Here is a 24,729-nt window from a genome sequence, read left to right on the forward strand (position 1 = left end):
CTCACTGAGCAATATGTGCAAATTATTTCACTGTTTGCCTTTATGACCTTGTCCCATGTTCTTTTTAAAGGATTAGCATTTTTATTACTTACTTTGATTTAATAAAAATGTATTTTATCATAAGTATATCAAATGTTTTTTTTCATATTTTTAGGTTTAGTATAAATCTAATTGAGTAGAAGTTCTTAATTATACTTTTTCTGTCTCAACATTTTTGGAAAAAAACACATTTTTTATTTTTGAATCATTGTAGATTTATAGGCAAGTATAAAGATAACATGGAGTTCCTATAAATACTGCATTTGTTTTCCCACTAATGTCCTCTTACTGCTCTAGCAACCATTCAGAGATACCATATTGCATTTGATCTCAGTTTGGCTTTTAATTTTGGTTATACTTTTTTTTATTTACAGAGCCAAGAATGTTCAATTTCTTCTCTCAAATTGAACAAATATTTGATAAATAATTATGTTCTCTTGTGACTTGAAATTCCAATATAGTCATATCAATGGCTTCCAAATTGATATTTCTTAAATTAAATTTCTACAAAAGAGGAGATGTGATATTTAATTTTGGCTCTCAAATCACAAAATGTGTTTGCTCAAAAATGTGTGCTAACTGAAAAATGAATGACTATATTTATTCTGGGAAGTGAAATAACTTTCATGTAGCCATGTACTTTCTGATTACCTAGAACAACCATACTTTTCCATAATAAGATATTTACCCAAGAAGAACAAAAACATATCTCCACAGAGACTTACACAAGAATGTGCATGTGTAATAATCTCCAAAAATCTAAAAGTCAATCCACAGGTGAGTGGATAAACAAATTGTAGCTTATTCATATTGCAATAGAAGGAAAAAATTAATTTGAAAGGCAGAGAAAATAGGAATACGTAATTTTGTATAATTCAATTATACAAAATTCTTAACTGCAAACTAAAGAGCAATGCAAGAAAGCAGATGAGTAGTTGCTAATGGCTGGGCAGGTGGGAGACTGGACAGCAAGGCTGTCCAAGGAAAGTTTGAGAGAAGATTGGAAATATCTTTGCTATGATAGTTTCATGATGGAACACATTTGCTAAAAATCACCAAGTTGGAAACTTTAAATGAATGCCATCTATCTTAATCAAGAAATCAGTAAAGATTTTTAAAAATTATAGAAGGTGCACAATATAATCCTGTATGCTAGGAATATATGTTTCAACTTCTTTTTTTTTACCAATTTATTTCACCTTTGAAATTTTGTTTTGATCTATTCTTGACAGCATCTTCACACATATCTATAATATGATAGTTATGGGACAAGGGAATGAAAAGATTTGTAGAGCAACAATCCAGCAAACTAGAGGCACAGTGTGCTGACACCTACCTAAAATATTTCCGTCGACCAGCAGCTGCCTCAAGCAAGACTTTGGCAGGCAATGTACTATAGTCGATTCACAACTGAATTTTCTGTCCAGAGCCTAGAGTGTCCCAGCCCTTCTGTTCACCTGGCTCTGTACTCTGGGTGATGCCTCAAAACTTGGCCTTTTTCATTGTTCTTTCTCTATTCTGACTATTTGCTTAATGTTCACATACACTCAGGGCTTTGAATATCATCACACTACTGAAGACCCACCGATCTATATGATAGATTTCTCACCCGCTTTACTTCCCCAAAACTCCTACTGCCATAGGGCAGTATGGTATTATTTCCCAAAGTTCTGTCCCGATTCAAATTCAGGATTTCTATTCATGGTTCTTCCCCCAGAAATATTCTCTTTCATATTCTCACATTACTGTCAAAGAAAAAAACACTCTGAAGTTATCTTTGATTCATCTTTCTCTTTTACTTTAAAACTACAACCCCTGCCAATTTGACCCTCAGATCTAAACTTACTACCTGTATCAGTAATTCTTTGAAACTATGAAGAACCCTCTCCTCAGAAAAACTAAACTGGAATACAACATTTTTCATACACTTTTTCATATGATTTCAATAGACCCACAATAACAGCATAAGATCTCTATAGGGTTCACTTCTAAAATCTGTTTTCTCTGATCCAACTCTCAAGAACTCCAGAATCATTTTCTAAATAGTATCTGGGTAAGTTAAGTTTCATATTGCACATATATTTTAAAACTCAGGATGTTCAAAACTCAACACGACATCTCCCTCCCCCAAATTGCATCTTCTTCCTGCTCCTACTTTTTAAGTCAATGACAGCACAATTTCCACAGTTTATTAAAATAGTAACTTGAATATTCTTATTGACTTTTTTTCTCCCTACACATCCCACATCTCAGTGGCAATTATGACAGCCTGTCACAATTGTTTAATTGTGTAAATATAACTTCATTTGCCAAGCAAGGTGTTCGTTGCATATCTAATGGCTGTTACATCATATACATCCCAGACTTTTCTCCGTGAATGTAAAAACTTTCTTTTTCCTTTTTAGTTTAGTAACTGCTATGGTTTGGATGAGGGTCTTACAAAGGTCCATGGTCTCCAGAGTGCAGCTATTGGGAGATGGTGGAACCTTTGAGAAGTACGGTCTAATGAATGGTACTTAGGTCACTGGGGGCATTCCCTCAAAGGGGATAGTGGCATTCCAGTCTCTGTCTCTCCTTTCTTCCTGGTTTGTGATGTGAGTGGTTTGTTCTAATACACAATCCCTGCCTTTGCTGATTGGCACCCTCACCAGAGACCCAGTGCAATGAGGTTACCTGATCTTGGACTGGAACCTCCAGAACCATGAGGTAAATAAATCTTCTCCCTTTTTAAGGTTAATTGTCTCAGGTATTTCACCATAGTAATATGGAGCTGACTAATACAGTAACCAATACTTCAAACACCTCAAGCCTGTAATCCCTCAATAGTCTACTAACTCTCTCTCTGTTCCTAATTTCTTTCCAGTTCTAATATCTCTTGCCATATCTCAAAATGGATTTAGATATTCCCTCTCCAGCCTCCACAAAATTTTCCATATCCCTATCCTCATTCTGAAGGCTTTATATTTCTGTGGCAACTTTTTTAGGACCAGCAGGGACTTTCAGAAAACCTTTGGTAGACAAATAGAAGTGAAGAAGCTAGAGAATAATAACTACTTGTGTTTCCATGTAGATCTTTAAAATGGAGCTTCCCAACCACATGGTGTTATACAGAGGCTGAGATATTCAGGATAGCCATTGAAGATTCTGGAACCAAGTTAGCTTTATCTATGTCTTCAATGTTTCCTACAAATATTAGCATTTCCAAAGTGTGCCCAAAGATGAAGAAAAAACTTGACAGACATTTAAAACATGTATCATGGCCATTTGCTCTCTGAAGAATTCAACATCATCAACCAAGGGTTACAATCTACATGATTCCAGTCAATTACGTTTGGAAGAGATTTTTCCAAGTTGGCCTAGGACCAGAAGGAACAACAGAAGGTGAGAAACATCACCTCCAAGTGGTCAGTGCATCTCGGGTATGGCAGGGCATGTAGAGTGTTGTCACCTAAGGAAGAAGTCCAGTGGACAAACAAAATCAAGCAAGTAACTACCCAGAAAGAGACCTAGCAGCTTAGAAAAGGAAACCCCACAACAGAGGCGGAAAGCCAAGAGCAGAACCCAAAAGTGAGTCAGAGGAAATACAGTAAAAGGTCAGACCTTGGGGAAGGAAGCAAGAGATGCCAAACCAGCAGAAGGCTGAGGGCTGAGATCAGGGATGAGTCAATTTTGCTGTCCTTGAGGCCAAAAGAAGCCCTCTTCCCTTAGTCACCAAGAAGGTTAATAATTCTTTTCTGTTTTGTATTTCATTATGTTTTTTGCATTTTTATTCATATATATTAATTGCACAAAGGGGTTCCATTGTGATATTTCCATCCATGAATTTGATGTGCTTTGATCAAATTCTCCCTTTCTATTACTCTATTATTCCTTTTCACAATTTTAATAGGTTTCATCATTCTGCTTGCACACATGCATTTGAAGTACTTTGGTCATATTCACCCCTATATTGAGGTTCTTCACTGAAACCTTAGTGACTCAGTGCATTATTTTACTTTATGTAATGGTTCTGTTCTTTTGTTTGTTTAACTTTACTTTTCCCCTCTACTTTCTTCATTTATCTTTGTATTTTTAATTTTATGCAATAATTTGATCTTAGTAAACCACCAGCTTTTAGGTTATGCCAGATAGACAAAAGAAAACAATTTTTCTAACCTGATTGCAATGAAAGTATATGTAATAGTCACAAAAAGGGAAAATCTGAACCATTTTATTGCCATTAATATTAATAATATTTACATATTATTTAGGTATTATTTACTGTGGGACATACTGTATTAGGTGGTTTCTGTAGGTTAATTTATAAATTCCTGACTATACTCAAGAAGGATTGTTAGTCCCAAATAGAGAAGAAAAGCAAAGTTAAAGAGATCAAAAAAAATTCCCAGATCCTATAAAAGCAAGTGGCAGGGGTAAGATGTAAAACTGTGATATGTCTAATTCTAAAGCCCATGTTGTTAATTACTGTAAGCTACATTTTACTTAAAAGATCCTTATTTAAATATGACCCACATAAAGTGTGTCATTTGTTTAATGAATGTCTGGCAAAGCACTGCCGGATATTAGGTACTTTTCTAGGTGACCTTGGAGCAAAAGAGGAGAATCTAACATAGTCCAAGCATTCCAGACCTCCCAAGTTAAGTTTGGAGACAAGACTTAGTCCACTAAATTAGTCCAAAGTCATAACCTTGAGTTTGAATTCTGGAGACGCCACTTCCAAGCAATGTCACCTTCAGCAAGTTATTTTTCCTGTGTAAAATTAAGATGATAAAAATATGAGCTCATTGGTGCTTTTAGGGTAAGATGATATCCGTAAAGCAGTGGCTCTAAACCGCAGGTGATTTTTCCTCACAAAGGATATTGGGAAATGACTGGAAGTGCTTTTGATTCACAACTGGGCACAGGAGGGAAGACTGCTATTGCCATCCAGTTGGTAGAGACCAGGGGAGCTGCTAAACATCTATAATGCATAAGACAGCTTCTCTTCCCAACAAGAGGGACTGTCTTGCCCAAAATGTCAGTAGTGCCAAGAATGAGAAAACTGATGTAGACAAACATTTTGTAAGCCCTGCGTATCAACTCATTACATTTACGTGAAAAGTAATGTCATTTATGTACATAAGCAGCAAAAGAATTAAATAAAATAGTTGTAAAAAAATAATAGTTTTAACACATAATCATTGAAGAAAAAAATCCTATAAGCCTATGTAGTAAGAGCAGAGGTTTTGGAGTGAGATGGACCTACACTGTAATGCTACCTCTGTGTGATCTGAAACAAATTTCTTAGATTCTCTGAACTTCTCAGTTCCTTCATATTTTTGTGGGGTTTTTTTTCTGGTATTTGGATTTGAACTCAGGGCCTACACCTTGAGCCATTCCACCACCCTTTTTTGTGGTGGGTTTGCTCGAGATAAGATCTCCTGAACTATTTGCTTGGGCTGGCTTCAAACCGCGATCTTTCTTATCTCTGTCTCTTAAGTAGTTAGGATTACAGACATGACCCACTAGCACCCAGCTCCTCATCTTTAAAATAAAAATAAAAACACCTACTCTTCTTTTGTGGCACAGAGTAAATGAGATAATTTATGTGCCCAGAACATAATAAATTCAAGAGGTATTTTTTATTTAATTTCAAAATGTTGAGTCTTAATTAGAGTTTAGAAAAGGTATGAATTCTGGATTGGTGAGAGGAAAAAAATTATCCCTAGCTATAGAAACTTAGGCAAATTACTTGGCTGGTCCTTACATGTATTCATCTTTGAAATAAATATAATAATTCTATCACAAAGTTGTAGTGAGAATTACATGACAACATTTTAAAGCACTAAATAAGTTGGTTGGCGCATAGTGGGTGCTCAATAAGTATTAGTTACTAAGTCTGCAAAAAGGGAAAAAATATAAAATCTTTATAAAGGTACTGAGGATGAAATTAATAGTACAAATTCCCTTTCCAGAGCAGAAGATGTGGACTGAAGTGGTCCAGAATTCTCCAAAATTTATAAACGCTCCACCCTGAAGAAGCCCAGTGATTTTTTATTTTGGGCAGTACTGGCATTTGAACTCAGGGCTTTGCACTTGCTAGACAGGTGCTCTACCCCAGAGGTACACCTCCAGCACACCATACACTGCATTTGAAAGGAAGTTTTCCACTGCATCTTCTCACCACCCACCAGCCAGCAGCAATCATCTTCTGTTGACCTAGGAATGTCACGGTGGCTATCTAGGCTGTGTGAGCATACATGAATGGCTTCAGCCACTCAAAGAATAAAAAATTGAATTCTTGAGCTACAAATTTAACTGCATTTTCTAAGCACCAAAGGGATCCACAGCAGTAACTATTCATAAACAAAATAAGCCCACAGAAGACATTTGTCATTGTACCTCTAAAAAATGATTGTTAATGATGTTTTTATGATCATCTCTGAAATTTCACTGTGTGTCAGGCAGTAATATCAAAGATGAAATTACTTATTTAGTAACTGACTTCCTAACCAAGACAGATGAGATCTAAAAGTATAATAAGTGCTATTGCAAAAAATGCAGTTTAAATTTCAATGAAAATAACCAGAAACTATCTGACTCCAAGATACTAATATTAAAACCTTTAAAATATCTCGTACCGTGTACCTATGATCATTTCCCAATCAAATAAAGTCAGTATTTAGATATCCTCATTTATTCTAATGTTTCTAGTCTATGTGATTTAATGAGTGTATTCTCCATAAGAAATGATACATTAGCTGCCATTTGGCAACATTGATGATATTATGGCAAGGCTGTAGGGTATCTTTGCCGTACTTTCTAAATTCATTTGGCATTTTTATATGCCAAATATCTACCCACATACCACACGGCATGTTCAAAACAATTTCACTTTCAGTCACAACCTATACATTTTCTAAAGCCCTGACCTGTTTGTTCAAAAATAAGCTACTTCCTAAGTTGTCTTTTTCTGAGAAATAAATAATAACAAATAGCCCTGTACTATAAACATTCAACTGATTTTATGAGACGCTTAGACTTTTATCAGTCACAACTGAAATAGTTTTTTTTAATCAACCACAGGATATGTGTAAAAATCAGTAATTTGACCTTCCATATTATCTAACTTTGTTTGTAATGCCATCCAATGAAATTAAGCTTCCTAAAAGATGACATCCATCACATCTCAAACCAAGAATCCAAAGATTTCAGATGTTCCTCCACTGTCATTAAGGTAAATAACAAATTTCTTGAATTCACATTTCAAGGCACACTCTGAATTCACAATGTGACCTCAGGCCACCTTTCAAACATATTCTTTCATTCCTTTCCTATGTGGACAGTTATCTAGCTACTATTTCCAAGCTAAACCTGATACCATTTACCTTCAAGTGTTCATGGTCCTGTACATGCTTAGTGGACCCTCCCTCTAACCTCCACTAACACAAAACTCCACGTACACCTCATTTATATCCCCTAGGCCACTCAGTCTAAGAGTTGAGTGAGGATCATACAGTCTGGTATTGTGCTTTCATAGATACTGTGGTCAAAGAAACAATGACTATGGTACCTGGAAAACATCCAACACTTAGGGAAGGCAATGAAAAGATTCTCTGGGAGCTCTAATGGATTTAAACCACAGGATTCCTTAGCCCTTCCAGGACTCCAAAGAGGTAAGTACTCATTCCCTGCCAGATACCTTCCATTGATATTAACCAAGGAGGCGCTCCAGCTCAGCTGGTATCCATCCTCCTCTGGCAGGCTCTTTCTCTCTCCAAGGGTACCACATCACATGAAGAAGTTTTGCAGGTTCCCTGATACTCAAAGAAAACAGACTAAAAGAGATCACGAGTCTCTCCTCACATGAGCAAAGACTGGAAAACCCAGAATTAGAGGGAAGTGAAGCAGTGATCATTCTGATGGATAGTTGGTGAAAATATAAATTAGCATCTTTTGTGGAAGGAAATTTAGTGTCACAGAGCTTTTCCAATGGATTTAGCCCTCTACTCAGCAATTATAAACATTGGTATTACAATGGTTATTAAAGCATTGGTATTGAAAAAATTAAATATAGGAGCAATTTGAATATTCATCATTAGAGAGTGGGTCAAATAAAACATAGAATATTTATTTCTAGAATACTATTCAGCCCTTCATGAAGATGTAGAAATCTATGTTTTAATCAATTTTGAATGAAAAATCAAGGGATAGAGCTGCAAGTATAGCGTGATTGTGGATCTCTACAGAGGGACAGCTGGAGAAATGTTTCCCACTGCTTCTAGGAACGGTTCCCTGAGGCACCTGAGAAGGGATGCCTGAATCATTAACATGGTACTCCTTATGCTTTGATCACCTCTCACGCAGACGAGTCTTCTGGCATATGTGCTGCCTTAATATGCTGCCTTAGAGGAACCCCATGGACTCTTGCCACTTCTCTTTCACTTTGAGAAAATTCAAGTTCTCATTTACCTTGCAGTTAAGGTACATAATAGAGGAGTAAGAAACTTGCTTTTTAAAAAGATTATCAATTTTTATAAGATCAGTCCAGATGGTTCAATATCTAAATACCATGTATATTTTTCACATGATTGTGGCTCTGACACCAGTATATGTCTTAAAATAGATAGTATCCTACAACTGCTATCAGAGAGAGAGCAGGAATGTGATCAGTGCCATTTCCTTCATGTTCAGGAAAATTTGCAGAGTAAGTGTTAGTTTGATTAGAAGGAAATGCAAACACAATAACGGACCATCTTTTAACAGCTGGAAGTCATATGCTGTGAAGACAGAATAGGAGCAGTGGGGAATTAAGTATGTTTAACAACATCTCCAAACTAGGAACCACAAAGCAAACTTGATCAATGCAATAGCCAAGTATCTTTTCAAGACTTGAACCACTACTGGCACACAAAGTGCAACTGTATGGATAAACGCAGACATTAAGGACTTGAGATTCCAAAGTGATAGATTCAAGTGTAAATTTTAAAATCTTGGGTGTGAACATACTTTGAAATAATTCATATAATTTAGTGTAAGCTCCCTTTTATACATTCATAAGATAATATGATATATTTTTATGTAATTAAGTCTAAACATATTCTTTCAATAAAAATAAAACAAATTTTCTAAGTGACAAGAAAAAATTATATTTGTAGTATATTTTTATTAATGATACATATGGGTAAAAAGACAGCTGAATGTCCACTACTGTTTGAAGTTCTAACTCCCCAATCCCTGCCTAATCTCTCCCATATCGTCTTGTAGGGATTTCCTCCTCCCTAATTATTACCACTACTGCTACTACTACAATGGTTTGGGCTCAGGAGCACTTCTTTCCATCCAAAGCACTTGCCTGAATTTGACTTTCCTCTAATTGTCATATAACAGTCAAAATAATTAAGACAAAAGGAGAGAAAATGATCTGAACAATCTGACTTCTAATGGATGACGTGTTCTGAAAACTTTGTTCCAGTTTGGCTAATGTCTCTTTAACATAAATCACCTATGAGACCAGATGTAAGCATTAAACATCAACAAATTGCTCAAGAGAATAAGGCACAAAAAAACTCAAAGCTTCTCTCCTTCCTGTACCTATACCCAGGCCATGCTTCACATGGCGATTTATGGTTAACTGCCCACTGTCATAAGACTGACATGGAGATGTAGTATTCCTCTCAAAGAGGGGTGATTTCCCCACAACCCTCAGTGGTTAAGCACTTTAAGTCTAGAATGTCTAAAGAATTTAAAAGATGCTCCTTTGCACCAAGCAATCAAATAATTTTTCCAGTTACAAAGAAAAATTAGTGGCAAAACTGAGTCATGAACCTTGTCAAAGTCAAGTGTTCTTATCACTATATCCTTTATTCATTTTCCCTGGTAACCCACACATAGAAAGCATAGCACTTGGGTAGATGATATATTTCAGGGGTAGAATGTGTGTTTACCATTGCAAGGCACTTACTTTCATCAACCCAAAAAGAAAAGAAAAGAAGATAGAGACAGAGAAAGAGAGAAAGAGAGAGAGAGAGAGAGAGAGAGAGAGAGAGAGAGAGAGCTTGGTACTTAGGTTAGAAATAAAAAACATGGTCTTGTGTCAAATTGTCTTCCAAGAAGTAAAAACATATCCAAGGGAATGACAAAAACCTTTATTGCAGTTATTGCAAAACCTCTATTGATGATTTTTTTTATGACTCAAGCAGAACCTCATTATTTCCTAGATATGACCATTGGAAGTTCCATTCTAGAGTTAAGATTCAATTTCTAGCACTAGAATTATACATTTTAGTAAAAGTTTTTCCATTTCACTAAATATTCAATACAGAAGACATTTTGTATCTGGGTAAAATCTATTGCCATATTGCATTATTCAGTAAATCATCTCTTTGAAACTCTTTCAGTGCATTCTCTTTCACTTACAATGAGGTTTACCTTTGCTATTTCAATGTAAGAATGTGTTGCCATATTGCTCTCCTAAAAAAAACTGATGCTGAGGACCACACTCCTGATTATAATTTTCATTTTTGGAAATAATCACCCATCAACGTGTTTACACATTAATAATACTATTTATAGAATTTGTGCAACAACCTCCATTGCAGAATAATGCACTTCACATCCATTGTTTCATTTATCTTTGCAATATCCCCATGAAATGTAGTGAGAACAGTCACCCTACCCTATTTTAATAGGAACAAATTTAACCAAAAAGAATCTATTATCCTTCTTGATGTGGATAAACAGCTTTTAAATAGAGTGCCTACATTAATTGTAGAGCAAATCTTCAACTACTCAACATATTGCTGCCAATACCCTACATGAAAATAGCAAAAATAAATCTCTGGGATTCAGTCAATTTTATTCTTTTCAAAACAAATATTTGCTCTTAATCATATATGTCATTAGAAATGTGGTGACAACAAAACAGCTCCAAATATGTAGGTAAAAAATTGAAGCACAGTATTTTGTGAATAAATAGTATGTAACATTGTTATTACCTTATTTCTCAGAATTTCATACTTGCAGGTTATTATTAATTATAGAAGAAAATTATGACTTTTCTGACTAATTTGGCTTAATACCAATGACTACCAAGATTTATTTTCAGTGTTATATATTAGTCAGGGACAACTGATATGAAAAAAATTTCAATGATTGCCCTTTCTAGAAATGTAATGAAGCTGATAATAACTATTTAAGTCTGTCATATATTTTAAGAAATCTCTTAGATTATACATTTATGGGACAAGACTATGAATATGAGAAATATACAGCTGAGAAATATTCTTCATATGCAATGACAATGGCCATTATCAACCCAACATCTGTCCTCCCCTTCATTAGATAATAGAATTCTGATGTTATGGGAGAAACCAGCTTTCCCAGAGTGAAGTGAAATTTTAAGAACCCTTTTTCACAAGTCCCTACACAGGGATGGCCATTGACATAGTTCTGGTCAATAAGTTATTTGTAGAAATCTACCAGATGCATCTTCCCAGGAAGCTTTCTTTTTCCTTAACAAAAAGACAACCTCAGCTTCTCTGTGCCTTCTGCTTGGCCCCTTCTTCCTGCCTGTGGAGCAGATGCCAGCCTGGGAAGTTCACTAACTGTCCTTCTGTCTGGAGAATGAAAGGCATATACTAATGATAACTGAGTCAAAAGCACAAAGAAGCCTGGATCCTTGCTATTGAATGTAAAAAATTAAGCTATTTGCTTGTAGCATTACATGTCAAATTGTTGGTGAGTCCCAAATGAATCTAATCTTAACTAATAAAATAGAACTATTATATCCACTTGGGAGTTCCTTCCTTTTCTCTAATCATATGACTTAATGCAAAAATTAATTCCCTGCACTTTCAGGCAAATCCAAGTGGAGAATGTACAGAGGCTGTATCACATGGAATTATTTTCCATCTCTTAGGTACTTACTGCAAATGGGCACCCTTCCTTACCTTTTAAACTCCTCCTCTTAAAGTATTTCTCAGTTCTGTGAAAGTGAGAAGTCAGAAGGAAACTGCTGGAAAGAAACTTACATTAAATGGTAAAGAGGACAACCCACTCTGTCATACATTTTTTCCTTAATCCAAATGGGGAAACTAATTTTTTCAAAGCTCATTGGTATTCTCCAGCTGTATCCCCATCTAACCAAAGACTATAGCTAAGTAGGAGGTGTGACTCACAGAAATAGTTTTCTTATAAATTTCACCCATTGAATGAAATTTGAAATCTTTTCTCAGCAACACAAAACAGAAAGTCTTGAGTTTCATCCTATTCATTTTGCAATCAACAAAAAGACTGAAAATATTACAAATTATCTCAAATTTTCACATGCAAACTTCTTCAAAATGAGCCTATTTGTTCAAGCCAACCTAAATTTTATAATACATGATCAGTAATTACAAAGATCTGTGGACACTAACTTTATCATTCAAAAAATTAAGATGCAAAAGCTTAACAATTACTTAGTATATTAAACTGGGAGTGTTTTGGCTGGGAATAATTGAAAACCTAACAAATAGTGGATAAAAAATCAAAATGTTTATTTTTTAGTGTGGAACATTAAGTGTGGAGGTAGGCAATGCAGAGCTGATATGTCTCTCAGATCTCACTAAAAATCCAAGCTACATCTATTTTTCTGCCTCATCAACCTCAACTTAAGGATTTATTACTCATGCCTGCAAGATGGCTGCTCACCTTAAAGCAGGCATCAATGACCAATGGAAGGAGGGAGTAATGGTCTAGTAGAAAAGCCTTCTTGAGATGCTCTGCCTTTTGTTCAGAAGGGAGATGCTCCCCAGGAATCTCAACCTTGTCTTTTGTCATTTTGGAGCCACTCCTAACTTCAATGGAGGCTGAAAAGTTGAATGTTTAATTTTCCAACTTGAATAGCAGAGGAAAATGGAAGAGAAACAAGGTAAATGGATATTGAATGGGCCCAACAGTAACTGTCCTGTCTCCAGACTAGTTATACCTAATGCTATCCACATGAACTTTACCACCATTATCATATCATGGGCAGCACTAAATGATTTGCTTCCAAAACTGCGACTGTACTAATATAGCTGGGTGGTTGGGTTAAGACCGCTCTTTTTTCTTGCAAATTTCTTGTAATTTCAAGATAATATACTAATTTCAAATTTAAAAATTAATTTCTTGGTTAGTTCTCTTATGACTAATACTTAAATGAGCCTATTACAAAATTCTCTGTTTTTTCAAATAAGATCCACAAATCTGAAGTTTGGCTGAATCACGCCAGAAAGAACCTTGGTAATTATTATGATCTAAAGTCTTATTTATACCCTCTGCCTACACAAAGGACGCCACTGATGGATTAATGGCATCTCAACATAACAACTCAGAACTTCCAATTCCTAACTCTCACTCACTCCCTAAAGAATAGCCCTAAAAATAAGTCCTTTCAATCTTTCAAAATATTTAGAAGGGTAAAGCACTGGAAAAATAATTGCCTCATTCTATGATTTCTTTTTGCCAATCTTTCCATTTTTCTGCATTGAGTTTTCACTGTGTTACACATCATAGCACTACAAAAACCAATCAGTTTTTTGTTCTAGAAATTGAATTAGCCCCAAGAACTACATAGGAGCATCCTTTAGGTATATAAAGGCAACTTCCATAAAAGTAATTTCAACCACTGTAACAAACACTGGTCTGACTTCCTGATCTCTGAATTCACTGACATTTTTCATTCTGTGGTCTTAAATTATTTGGTCCTTGATATAAGAAAAAAAGCATGAAAGTGATTTTTTTTACCCTTAAATATTCCCCAGAAACTATAGCAAATGCCACTTTGTTCTTGTTCCAGTCCCTAGCATCTAACATGGATAAAATTTGTTTTAAGTGATCACCAGAGCAGCCTCACCAAAGAAAGAAAAAACACTCTTAAAGGGGCACAGTTTCTCTGCACAGTAAGAGGGTGAAAGCAGACAGAAGCAGATGGAAGAATCTTTCTAAGGAGCCTTAAGGTATGTGTGTGCACCCACACATATGGGGGAAAAGAGAAAAGCACTGAGGTTTCAGTTGCCTGTTTGTATTTCACACAGTTGGTCTGTTTGAACACCTGCTGGTTCTGCTATGTCCTTCTCACCTACTGACTCTCTTAAGCCTACAGAGAAATAAATCCCACAGTGTACAAATGCCCTGTGCCCAGGGCAACTGACGTTATCTGCAGGCCTTCAAGGGAGACTCCAACTGTAAAAAGTCTTTATCCCTAAGTCACTTTCCTCAACAAAGACAACCTACAGTTGACACATAATAAGTTTAACACAAAACCATATCTGAAGGTCTTCACCACAACTTCATCAATCTTCAGTATTGCAAGGTTTTGAGTGTATATTCATTTTTCTGGATACTTGGTTTACATGTATATCAAATTTTCAAACATGCCTACATTTTTTTAAAGGACCATGATGTCATCCCAACTTAGTAAAGTGTTTTTCTCAAAGGAGAACTAAGAAATCATGTCTCACTATAAATTTTTAATGTCGTCTCAAAAGAAGACAATTCTAATTACTTAAATGAAACATAACAATAAGAAACACTAAAGAATAAAAAAAAAAAAGAAGCCCTCCATTATTGAATTGAAGGAACTTATATTCCCTTATGGCATTTCAAAGTCTCCGTTTTCCTAAGTATAAAACAATAAGACTGAAAACAGGTGATTTCTAAGATCACTTTCAGTTCTGAAAAAGGCCATAATTCTGTGAGTCAGCACTGTGGTCTAAAGCAAGAGAGCCAAAGACTGAGAATCCTAGTATCTTTTCCTTAATCCATTCAAAATATCATCAAGTTGCTTGTGCAAATAATGTTATTTATTTTTCTAAGGTTTAAAACATCCATCTGATAAAGGACTTTTTTAACATTTCCCACAGAAATGGCAATGGACAAAAAGTACTAATATTTTTCAAATGCTTTAAGACAATTTAGAGAAAAATGTTTCCCAGAGAAAATATCACAGACATAGATTTTTGTTTTAGATTCCACTGATAGGATGTGACTTGACATTTAAATCTCCAATTACAACAATATTAATCAATTTAAACAAGATTTTGAAGCTGAAGTTTAGATTATGTCTCTACAATGAATACATATTTTGGGGAAGCACAATCAAGCCAGACTTTCAATTATTTTAATGGACAATGTGGCTGAGTAGTTAGTGTTTTTAGAAAGCACATACTTCCACTGTAGATAAGTTAGGACACATTCATCTTCCCCCTGCCTCTCCCACAAAGTAAAACTGTAAAACCCAGGAAATAATACCATCCAAAGAACTCAGAACAATGAAAAGAAGGTGGTGGACAAGTTAGTGACTCTTGGCCTCTAGGAGCAATACAGTACTACTGGTTTCTGGCACCCTGTCCCATAGTAGCCTCCCCAAGAGCAGATGCCCCCAACTCTAACCTAGTAATAGATGACATAGATAGGTTTATTCCTCCCTTGTTAATTAGGTCCGGCTAACAACAACAGGTGTCCTTGAACTACTGGCTGGGGGAATCCTACCAACATTGCAGGGATAAGGAGCATTCTTGGCTCCTTATCCCTGCAAGCTAAAAGAAAAATCCTCTCTTACTTCGAGGAGCATGGCCAGGGGAGGCTAGCTCCACCCTTTCAGAGGGCACCAGCAGAATTCAGTGGAAATTCCAGAAGCATCAGACAAGCCAGACATACTAAAATAGCACCATAGGGCCTCTTGGAAATTAAATTGTCACTGAAACCACTGCCCACAAAAGTAGGCCAAGAATTGTGTGCTAAACCTAAACAGAGTAACTATATACTAACCTACAAAATTTAAATAGGAACCAAAACCTCTTATCATAATAGCAAAATGGTCCAAGATATGGTCACACTTTGAATGACAAAAGACAATCAAATGACACTAACATGTTGGAATTACCTGACAAGAACTGTGACTCTTCCATTACCAAAAATGCTTTAACAAATACAAATTCTCTAGAAACAAATAGAAACAGAAAACCATAGCAAAGAATTGTAAGCCATAAAAAGAACCCAATATAAATTGTATAACTGAAAAATACAGTAACCAAAATAAAGCACTCACTGGGTGGGCTCAGTAAGTGGAGATGACAGAAAATAGAATCAGTGAACTTGTGAACAGAATTTATCCAATCTGAACAACACAGAGGAAGAAAACTGAAAAGAAAAGACCTGGTCAAAGGTGAGTTCATAATCAAATAATATCTCACATGAAGAAATGATAGATGCTATAAAGTGGGCAAAGACCCAGAAGATCTAGCCATTGGCATGAGTAACTCTTCAGAAGAATTTGAAGTAAGAAATCAATCTAAATGATTATAAAACAAATAGGTATGATCTTAAGAAGATAAAGAAAGAACAGGATCCATAGTAAAAGGACAGAAAACTGAGGAGAGAAAACAGGAAAATCTGAAAAGGAATCAAATAGCACTTCTAGAAACAAAAAAATAAACCATAGTTCAAAAGTCAATTTAATCAATAGCTAATGCACCAATAAGGACAGAAATAGTTACCTGGAAATGGTTCTGAATAGTCACCCAAATACTTCTTTAAAACATTTGTAAGTAAAAGTAATACAGAAGTAATAGACAAGAAAGATTTAAAAAAAAAAAAAAAAAGAAACCCAACATGTATCTACTGGGAATTTCACAGGAAACAATAGAATGGAAACTAGACAACATATGAGGAGTGATTTAACCAAGGAGTTAAACTTGAGTGTTTTTAAAAAGCATATATTTCCACTATAGACAAGACAGCACACACTCACTTCCTCCCCTGCCTCACAATCTTAAGATCATGCTATGAATTTTTAATAATTCAAGAAACACAGGAGTTGTTTGATTAACGAAGAACAGGAATCCCAAGAAGGAATAATGAAAACAAACCACACGTGGAGAAACTACAGTGACACTGCAGAACACCAGAGATAAAGAACAGTCCTAAGTGCAGCCAAGAGAAAAAAACCTCTCAGGTTCAACAATGGAAGATAGAAAGACAGTATCTTCAAAGTGACAACAGGAAATAATTGTCAATCTAGGATTCTCCTCTCAAATAATCCATTATCCAAGTGTTATGTAAAATACAGTTTCAAACAATAATGAAAAGGATTAAGAGATTTTTATCATTTGTGGATGTTTACCAAAGAACTGCTTCCATGAGAAGGAATGTAAATTCAAAGAAGAGAGATACAAGAAGCAACAGTAAACACAGAAAATGTGGATAAGTTTAAGTAAGCATTGACTGTAAAAACAAACAAAAGAAAAAACTAATTATATAAGAAAGACATACTAGTTTGAAAAAATGTGGGAGGCTTAGATTGCTACAGTATTTTGCAATATGGCAAATGATCCCATCATAACATTATAAAGTCCTTACTTAATTCAAAAGAAGAACAGATATTGTTATTAATTTCATTTATTAAGACAAAATATGAATATTAAAAACATAAAAACAATAAAAATAGAAATGGCTTATATAGCACAAAAATCAATACAAAGGAAAAAGGTTACAAGAACTATAAACCCAATAAAAGTCAGGATAGGATGCTAAAAGGGATGGAGAGACCGAAGAGCAGGGGCAAGGAATGTCCTCCAGTGCCACCACATTACAAAAGAAAAATGAATCAAAACTGGCAAAATGAGTGTGTGAGAAGGGGCCATAGTCACAGGTTAGTTTCCCTGGCAAGCCAACTTTGATATAAAATTCAGTCTGGCCTTTATTAATGATAGCCTTGTTATAAACACCTGAGAACTGGTGGGAAAGGAAGAAGAAATGAGAAATGGGCAAAGGAAGAAATCAAACTGCAATGCAAGCCCCACCAGGAGTTCCAGTGCTACAGGGATCCCAGAGGGACCTAAAGTTATGCTGATAACCTAACCTGTATACTCCCATAAATCACATAGAATAGCCTTTGGATATGAGCTGCCCTGAAAAGGGGTATGACATTGGACAGTGGGACTTTTGACAACTCAAGCATTCCCAGAAGTTTCTGACTATTGAAAGCCATTTCTTGACAACATTCCCAGAAACTGGGGCAACAAGCCCTTCCTTAAAAAAGACTTGGGGCCAGGTAGGGTTGCTCAAGCCTATAATCCTAGCTACTCAGTTGGAAGGCAGAGATTGGGAAGATTGTGGGGCAAAAAGTGCTCATGATTATAATCGATTAATGGCTTAAGCCTGTCATCACAGCTATGCAGGAAGCACTAATAGAAAGATCATGGTTCAGCTGGCCTGGACATAAAGTGAGACCCTATCTCAAAAATAACCAGTGCAAAAAGGGTTGGCAGACTGGTTCAAGTGGTAGAGAACCTGCTTAGCAAGCGTGAGCCCTGAGTTCAACCCTAGTACCAAAACCAGTACCAAAAAAAGAAGAAAGAGAAAAAGAAGGGGGAAGATTTGGCATGGCACAGTGTCCACCATATTACTGCAAGGTGCTTACAACAACTAATGCTCAAAGGAACCCATTTGTCTTGTGATTAACAACTTCCCCACATCTTCTCCAAACTATGCTACTGAATTTTCTTAGAAACAATGAGTGAAGTTTCATTCCATAATAATAGAAAATAAATCCAAATTATCAACCTCCAGAGTCTTTCTAACATGAAAGCTCATCCTCTTCTTCTGGCACTCTAAACAAAGTAAATCATATAAGATATTACAAGTAACCTAGGGCTCTTTATTCCTTTACAATGTTAAATATGCAGTTTGTAAACCAAAATGAAAATATCATTTCTGTGTCTAGTATTTTTACCAAACAAACCCTTACTTGCACAGTACTTGCTGTTATTAAGTACCTGTCTCTAGATGGGCAAAGGACTCCAATCATAAAACCTCATATGATTAATTTCTTATTCCTCAAATCAAAATCAATCCTATTACAAAAACAAACAAGCATGTCCAAGTGTGTACCCTCTAGAGAAATTTGAGGTAATTCATCTTTGCAAAATATGTCGGGCTAAAAATAAACTGAAAAGCCAATCAGTGAAGAAAAATACAAGTAGACACATTGCAAAATTGTTTGACTCACAACTATATCAGGAATATAGAAAGATAACATAAATAGATTAGAAAACCTCAATGCATCAATCATGCTATCTCAACGATTCCAGTCCATTTAGCACTTAGTTATTTCTTGTAAGTTAACAAATTAACATTTATAAAAATAAAACAGTTGTTTATAAAAAGAAAAAAGAGTAGAAACATACAGTAAATATGTTATTTATTAAGCCCTACAAGTATCTATTTGAAGAGTTGAATAGGCCCATGTTGACGTTAAGTGGGTTACTCTCTTAGGATGTTAGAAAATAAAATGAGGTGTCCTGAGAGGGATGCACTGCTGAATTTCCTTTTATCTGAAGTGAAATCATTAGCCTTTTCCATCTTCTCATCAATTCATGTTTAAAAAAATTACAGATCCCTCCTCATGCCTCAGGTCATAAGAGAAAACACTTGAGGTTCCCAAATTGCTTTTATTATGAAAATTATTGGCTTAATAATAGGTTTGAGCAGAAGAAGGGGAAAATTAAGATCCACTAAAACTGTATCTGAACTTTAATTATCTTTAATTACATTTTTTAATTTAACATGCCTTTGGTTCTTACAATATAGCCCACAACGTCCAAGTATAGAAAATCTCTGAATTTAAAAGATGTATGTGATCCAAAGAATAATTATTATTTCATACAGATCTAACTTAAGATGCATTGCTATTTAGTAGCATCAAATGCTTGTGATGTAAACATAAGGCAAATGCCATGCAAATTTTAGGGGAGAGTCGCAAAGTCTTGCTTTAAAATTATCTCACATAATAAGTGTGCCATATATGGGATAAATGCAGAATTAAGAGCTGTCCATGAAGGTAAGAGGTATTCCTCCATAACCTTCCTTTCATGGTTGGTTTAAAGCAGTTGGCCCCAGTGGGTTCCCATTTTTGTGTGAAGTACTGCACAAGGAACACAAGGAAGGTGTTTTGTAAGGAAGAGATGGAAACAACAAACAGGAATGCAATGCGGGAGGGAAGGCAAGAAAGAAGTGGGCTGTGCTGGTGGTAGGGCTCTCCCTCCCCATTCTTGTATCTCAGAAAGAGCCAAGCCTTATGCCATCCGCACATCCCAGGCCCCCTCACCAAGCACCAAAGAGAGCTTCCCAAAAGTTCTGGGCAGAGCCTTCCTTCTGGAAGAGCCCTGCTTACTGTCCCAGCCACCTGGGCATGCAGGACCATCCTGGGGCCACAGCCTAGCAAACTCTTGGGTACTTGAGGCTCCCGCTGTCTCCCGCTGCCCGCAGTCCATCGCCGGCCCTGTGCACCCATCGACCACCCTCTCCTGAGTCTCAGCGCCCTGAATCCTTCTGTCCCTCTCCGTCTTCCCTTAGGCTCTCTCCATCCCAGTGACTTGCCAAGAGGTCCAAGGGCGGGGACAGAGGCAGAGAAGGAAAGGGAGAAAGGGAAGGGACCAGGTGGCAGACTGACTACAAGAAGCGACGACAACGAAGCCCTCCAGGCGACCATCCTGGATCCATTGCACCTTCACCTCTCAGTACCCCACACTCTGCATTTCGACTTGGATGTGTGATGAAGTAGAAGGGGGAAATAAACCCGCAGCCTTCTGGGCAGCCCTTACCTCAAGCTACCCTGGCGGAAGTCGCCCTCCTGCCCGAGGCGCCTCTGCTGCACCGTGGTGGCCGCAGAACTCTGGGCGTAGGGGCTCCGGCCACAGCTCCGCCCCGCGCAGCGGCTCCACGGAGCCCGGCCGGCGAGCCTCCCTTGCTCCGGAGGGAACAGAACCAGCCCGGAGGATGCTAGCGCGCAGCCCCGCCGACAATCAGCAGCCTGCAGCGGCCGAGGCGGGGCCGGGAGCCCTGGGAAGGGGCGCGGGGGCCGGGGGCGGCTGCGGAGCGCGCGCGGACCGGCCGGCGGGCTGGCGTGGGGGACCCGGGCCAGGGCCACACAGTCGGCGGCGACGCACTCCGGAGCTCCTGTATCTCCACTGCTCCTTCCTATCCTCTGTCCTTAGCCTCCCTTACACCCCCAGGAAAAGCCAGCTCCTGGGTGCCACTTGGTCCACCACGCTGCGCTCCTCAGCCCGGTGCGGGGAATAACAATGTGACCGTGTTGCACGACTAGATGCTGTGTAGTAGGTTGTAACTGCTGAGGCCACCACCTGTCAATTCTTGGGAGCTAAGCCTGCGGTTCGCAGTCCGCTGGCCTCTCCCGATTGCCCTCCCCTCATCTTTGCCTCTCCCACCTACCTTGCAGACCTCCCGCAATACTCCACCTGCACGATACCAGGGGAGTTTGGCAGAATGACCCTCGTTCCAGCCAGGAGCTCACGGCATCTCCCTGCCACCAGAGCTGAAGGATTACGCATAGCCCTGCGTGCTTATCAGCCGGAACCCGAAAATCCTGGTTTGAACCTCAACTCGCCGGCCCCCCCGCCCCCATTCATAATCCCAGCGGCCGTCTGCCACTACACACCTCCCCCAGCCGCCCGCGCGCGCTCCCATTCGCTGTCCCTGGAACGTGTCAGTCACTCGCTGTTCATCTGCCATGAATACAGTACCGAGGGCTCCGCAGCTCCGGGTTGCACAAAGGGGGATGGTGCGGGGTGGGGGTCCGCAGGGCCGAGGAGGAGGCGGGCAGAGCCAAGGGGAGGGAGCAAATGGAGCTCACAGTATGTGCAACGAGCTGATGGGACCCTGATAGCGGGTGGCTCTCCAGTTGCACAAAGGACTCGAGTGACAAGTGCAGTGCTCCCCAACCAAGGGGTTAGATCACCTCCAAGTTAGTGGTGCACCAAGGTAAGGTGGGAGTGGGCCACACAACTTGGGAATTTATGTGACAGAGCAACAGGCACCTGGGAACCTCACCTGATCCTGGATTGAGTCCAGTCTCTCTCTCTCTCTCTAAGGGAGGGGGAGAAGGGATAAGGAAAAAAGGAAAAGCACAGGTTTCCTTTTCCTTGGTTGTCCTGCCCTCTCAGTCAGAGGAAAACAGGAGGATAGGGATGGGGTAGCTTTGCATATTGAACTACTAAACAAGCTAGGAACCAGAAAGACTTTAATGAATTACATTTCCTGTCTCTCGATTCATTGCAATAAGCATTAGAGCATACCCATTTTGCACTGAACATAGTACACATTGTCAGATCTTGGGAGTAGGGGGATGACTAGGACACAGTCTCTGCATCAAAGCAGTTCACAGTCTAATTGGAGAAGTAACTATGAAAGTCCAAATGAACAACACTAATTGTAAGCAACAGAAGCAAATACCAATTGCATAAGAGGAAGCAATTTTCTCCATGTAAGAGGCAAACAGGTCAGAGAATTAGATCCCAACTGAATTATATATTGAAGGACAAATAGGGTACCAAGGAAGTGGCAGTAACTTTCTATTATTTTCCTACTAACCCAAACCAGCTCTACATACCCCAATAATGAAAGGCATACCTGACAGCTTATCAATGGTGAAACTTAATGGACTCCTGCTCTGCACTATTTTCTCAAACTCTAGTAGCTGAAGTAAAGTACACCCAGTTCCCCACAGGTGAGATGCCACCAAGGTCCAATGATTCTTCTGCCTTTTTGGACTTATTACTTTGCGTTCTATACCAACCACCTTATCCATTACCTTGAAATTGAGCTCAAAGCCAAAATTAATTATACTGAAACAATGGGCATCTGGAGAGAAGCCAAGAAATCCTGCAATGTAATCATGGTTCTGACAGACTCTCTTTCTAAAATGATGACAATATAATGTCTTTTTCTGAACTCAGTAAGAATTAATTAGACATATTAAACAAAAAGACACCCTTGTCCAAAGACAGTAGATGGGAACCTAAAATGTGATTTAATCTAAGAAGTAAAGAACCAACTTGAGTGACACTCTCCCTGTCTCTGAATATTAAAACTTTGAAAGATATTAATGGTTACTAACTCTCTCAAGCTTATATTACATCGTCTTCAGAAAATATGTCTTCATAGTTCTTACTGCAAAATGAATTAAAAGAACTCCATCTTGATCATAATATCAGTTATGTAAACAGGTTTCCTGTCTCTTTCTAGAAATTATATAAACTAACAAAGAGAATAGGGTTAAATGCCATTTTCAGGAAATTTATACTGATTTTACCCATAAACCCCAAAGTACTTGTAAAGATTGCCAATAGCTGCTGAATTTGGGCAGAAGTGATATGGAAAAGACCCAAAAGGAGGCAAAGTGAACCAATAATAGAGATATCAAAAAATGCCAGCAAAATATATTTCCCCAAATGAAGGCTTTACCATAAAATAAAAAGGCTATGTCTTTCAAAAACTGAACAGAGCAGGAGTAAGCAAAAGAGATACAGACAGGGATATAGAGAGGAGACACAGAGAATTTCCAGGGAACACAGTTGGAGCAGATCTCAGAGTCAGCAAAACTATAATCCCTGAAAATGATGAAGTCACTATGAAATGTAGTTCTGTGCCCTGTTTGTAAGTACTGGGAAGCATATACCTATTGGCAGAAAGTCTCCTGGACCTAATTCACTTCAGAGACTGAGAGGAAATAAATATATAGAGACACCATAATTGTTGGAAGCAGTCTATTTTTGAGAGAGCAGTAAAAGTGAATACATAATCCATTGTTGCATAACAAACTCCTGAAACCATGGCTTAAAATGCTACCAATCTGCCAACAATCCAGTGAGGTGACAAGTTGAAATGGGCTCGATTTGGGTTTCTATCTGTGCTCCATGTAGTGTCAGCAGGCCCTGCTCAGGAATCTGAGCCTCAGCGGGAATAGCTTAGACATCTAAGATCTCTTTCCAGGAAGTGAGCAACTTTTCCACATGGAGATAGTTGAGTTCCCAGCAACAAGAGGAAGGGCAGGCCTAATGTTCACATCATTTCAAGCTTCTGCATGTTCATGCTTGCTAATAAACCATTGACTAAAGCAAGTCATAAAGTCAAGTCTGGAGTCAATGTGGGAGGAGGTCATACAGGGCATGGATACAGAGAAGTATCAGTTGTTGGCATCATTCATATAACAATTTGCCACAAAAAGTGGAATTTTTTTGGCTTGACAGCAGAAAAGCTATCTTGAAGCCTCTAATTTGGGAAATTTCTCGAAAGTTCCACCAGAAAAATAACCCATTCAATAGTGATAATAATAAATAAGAAACTGACACAAGACAGATACCCAGACACTTTAAGGAAAATTTTGACAAGGAGCATCAAAATTTAACAACAGGCAAGAAAAAAAAGTTGATACAGAATTTTTGACTATTAATTTTGCAGTAAACATTTTTAAAACTCATAAGCACAGATAACACTTGTATTTATTGTCACTATACAATATTTTGACCATTTTACAGGTATGAACTCAATGGATCCTCAAACCAATTCTGTGAGTTAAGTATTATTTTTATTCCCATTATATAGATGGAAATACTAAGACACAAATCAAATAACACATTCAAGATCAAACAACTTAGAAGAGAAGGAACCACTTAAACCCAGTGAGTCTTGCTCCAGAGTTAGCACACTTATTCTTTAAGCTATAGTGCCTGTCTAAATGAAGCACATTAATGAAGCAATGTAATCTGTTAAGAATGACTGCATTACACAATTGGACAACTCAGGTAAGCATAGGAGAACATCTTTCCCAGAGTATCTCAGACCATATTGCTTTAAGAGAATTACGATAATATTTTTATTACTTTT

General features: G+C 37.7%; 1 protein-coding gene across 2 annotated transcripts in view; it reads right to left on the reverse strand.

Annotated features, from left to right (window-relative positions):
* Pde4b (phosphodiesterase 4B) overlaps positions 1-21,433 on the reverse strand; it is a 524,185-nt gene extending 502,752 nt beyond the window's left edge. Inside the window, exon 1 of one of the 2 annotated variants that reach the window (XM_020182734.2) lies at positions 21,277-21,433. The gene's annotated coding sequence lies outside the window, so the exon portion shown is untranslated. Of the gene's footprint in view, positions 1-20,648; positions 20,779-21,276 lie in introns of those variants that run through there. The other variant, XM_074079857.1, reaches the window with a different exon arrangement.
* Between the last annotated feature and the right edge of the window lie 3,296 nt (positions 21,434-24,729).

This window comes from Castor canadensis, chromosome 7 (assembly GCF_047511655.1).
Source record: "Castor canadensis chromosome 7, mCasCan1.hap1v2, whole genome shotgun sequence".
Lineage (NCBI taxonomy): Eukaryota > Metazoa > Chordata > Mammalia > Rodentia > Castoridae > Castor > Castor canadensis.